The following is a 3,192-nucleotide window of genomic DNA, read 5'->3' as shown; positions in this document are numbered from 1 at the left end:
ACAACAGATGCTATAGGTTGGGCCTCTGCTCCGGAGGCGCCTTCTTGGCCTTGTGAGAAGGTAGGCCTAGAAGGACTTCCATCACGTCCTTGATAGCCCTCAAGAGAGGAGCTATCTCGTGATGTTGTGACATCTGCTTCCTCTTCCTCGGCTTCAGAGGTCGGGTAAGTGAAGCAAATGTGTGTCCCCTTCGGTAGATCAAATATCGAAGGGGGATGTGCATGAAGGGAAGATCTCTTTGAACGATCTTGGGGTTCAATATCAGAAGCAACACATGATTTTGTGTGTGTGGTGGGATGTGTCGAGCCCTGAGGCGAAGGGGCTCTTATATCTTCATCACCTCTCTATTGAGAGAGGGGTGATGGAAAATGTGGTTCCTCGGCTGATACATCTCCAGAGGCTCGAAGAATGGCCTCTGGATGGCTTGCTGAGGTTGGGAGTGGACTGGGTCGTCCTTGTTCAATACCCCTGTGGCTTTGATCGCCAGGGGTAGATGATGTGGTTGCCCTTTGGGTAGTGGGGGGTGGAATTGTATGAGTAGGGCCAGGGGAGGCACGATAAGTAGCATCATCTTCATCATCCGATGAAGATGTCTCATGTGCTCCCTCGCTTAGTTCGGGGGATGGTTCTAATCGCTTAGGGGTAGCTGCCCTCGGTTCCTGGGACAGCATTGAGCATTCATAGGCCTGTCGTATCTCAGATGTCGATGGAATGACATTGAGCATAGCCCTGGAGAGTGGACCGTTGATGCTGTAACCCTCCTTCGAGAGGATTGGGCGATGTCCATGCATCTTGTAGACGGGGGTGAAGGGCTCCTCAGCTGGTAGGCCATGCTTCCTCATTGCGTTCCCAATGAAGAGGGCGAGGAAGCAAGGGAAGAGAACCATAGAGAGAGGCTTGCCAGTGGCTTGGAGTTTACATTTCTTGACCACTGCCGCATGTATCTCGTCGTAGATCAGGAAGGCGTAGTCGAGGTTCAGGTTGAAAAACAGCCCATACATGATAGTCATGATGGTGATGTTCCCTTGGTTCAATGAGTCCAGTTTGCATGTGAGAGCTCTGTTAAGGAAGAACATGTTCCACATCGGTGGGAGAAATTGGCGTTTGAAGTCCGCTACGTTGCGTAGGTCACGATTATAACCTAGCATCTTCATGAAGCAGAGGATGTCGTCGGTGGTTGGTAGTTCGTCATATTGTTCAATTCCAAGTTCCCGTCGAGTGGGAATGCACAGAACCCGAGAAACCTTAGCCCACGATATCTTGAGCGAGCATATCATATTGTTAGGGGCGTCCATGTCCCCCATTATTCCGTGGCTTTCTAGTTCAAACTCGCACGTTTGCCAATATTGCTGGACGTACTTTATGGGTACGCTGGTGTCAGCAAGAGTGAGGGCAGGAAGAAGAATGCAGTTCTTGAAAAACTCGATCATAACTGCAAATATGTCGTCAAAAAGGGTGTTTCGGAGTTCGATAGAGTGGTTGTTTGGCTTCATGGGTAGGAAGACGATAGCGCGGCTGTCAACACCGGTGGATTGGACTCTGCTGTCATTGTTGTTCGATTCGTGGGAGGTGGAGGAGGCCATTACTGAGGAAGTTGCAGGTTTTGTTCGTCAAAATATAGATGCAGGTTTATGGAAGCGTAAAGAGAAGATGAATGAGGAAGAAAGGTATTTATAGGCGGGAATATGGTGAGGGAGTGGGGTGTGGGGGGTGGGGGTGGAAGGGAAACGGTTTCTTGATTATTAAAATACAATAATCATGAAAAGTTTTGGCAGTTTTGGGTATAGACGATTTGATTTGAAGAACGTGAGTCGTGTTGATTGTACGTGCCATTAATGTTAGATGACACGTGTCAAGGCGGGGTTAGGGAGGGGGGAAAGTTGAAAGGGTGTATGGGGAACAGGCTGTATRTGTTGTCAGGCGCGTGGTATGATGACGTTATGAATTATTTGAAATAAAAAGTTATTCCAAATAATATCTTGATGAGTACGTGTCCCAAAAATAATTTGAATTTAAAATCCCATCTAATTGTAAGATTAATACTAATTACGAAGTTTTGGTCTTCTAAAAACCGATGTTGTATAGTTTTTAGTCACAAAAGCTGCAATTTTGTATAATCTTGAAAATTATTTTCAATTAAGATGAGTTTTTGTATAAAAATTATTGTCATGGAACCAAATAAGCTCTGGTTGGTTATGACCCATTGGGTGAGGAACCAGAGGAGCTCTGTTTAACATAGATGAAGGAGTTCATGGATGTAATGTTGGATTGCATGATATAGAGGCCTTGGATAACAAACCAGAGGCTCTAGATAAACATTGTTAATCCATTATATAGAACCAGAGGAGCTCTTATTAAATATATATGTAGCATTTAGGTGGCTAGAGGCTCTAGATAGTAGAACCAGAGGCTTGGGATGAAAAATGCATAAAAAAAGTGTGAAGATGAAATTGTTGCTCCCCCTCAAATGATGCATGAGTAAGGATTTTGAAGTTTTCAAAGACTCCCCCTCAAACAAATAATAAAGAATAATTAGGGATACCAGAGGCTCTGGTCTATACAACCAGAGGCTCTGGTTGTGAAGGATGATGAATGTATGAAAGGTGGCTAAGTGGAAGTGGAGAAAGGGTCTATACAACCAGAGGAGCTCTGATACCAATTGTTGATCCATCTCACAGGCTGAGCAAAGATGATCTTTTTCGAATTTGAGATCCGAAATTCCCTTGACCAACTTCTGTGTGGCTAGTTTTCGTAGTGCATCAAAGTTGAGGTGTGAGAATTTCTGATGACATAGCTAATTTCCATCGCTCTTATGGGAAACAAGACAAAGGGTGTCTCGTCCCATTGAGGACTCAAAATCTAGAAGATAGAGATTTCCTTGTCTCTTTGCTTTGATGATTGTTTGTCCGGGATTCGTTTCTATTATGCAGAAACCTTTGTGAAACCTGACTTCAAGACCCTTGTCGCAGAACTGATTTATGCTTAATAGGTTGTGCTTCAATCCTTCGACATAAGCCACTTTGTTGATGGAGATGTTGCCTTTGATAAGAGTGCCATATCCTTTGATAGTGCCCTTGCTGTTTTCTCCAAAAGTCACAGATCCTCCAGATTTTTCGATGAAGGAGGATAGTTGACTTTTATCACCAGTCATGTGCCTGGAGCAACCGGAGTCCATATACCATGGTTGCACAT

Source organism: Cynara cardunculus (genome assembly GCF_001531365.2).
Source record: "Cynara cardunculus var. scolymus isolate 2C chromosome LG 17, CcrdV1, whole genome shotgun sequence".
Classification (NCBI taxonomy): domain Eukaryota; kingdom Viridiplantae; phylum Streptophyta; class Magnoliopsida; order Asterales; family Asteraceae; genus Cynara; species Cynara cardunculus.
This window is presented reverse-complemented; position numbering follows the sequence as displayed.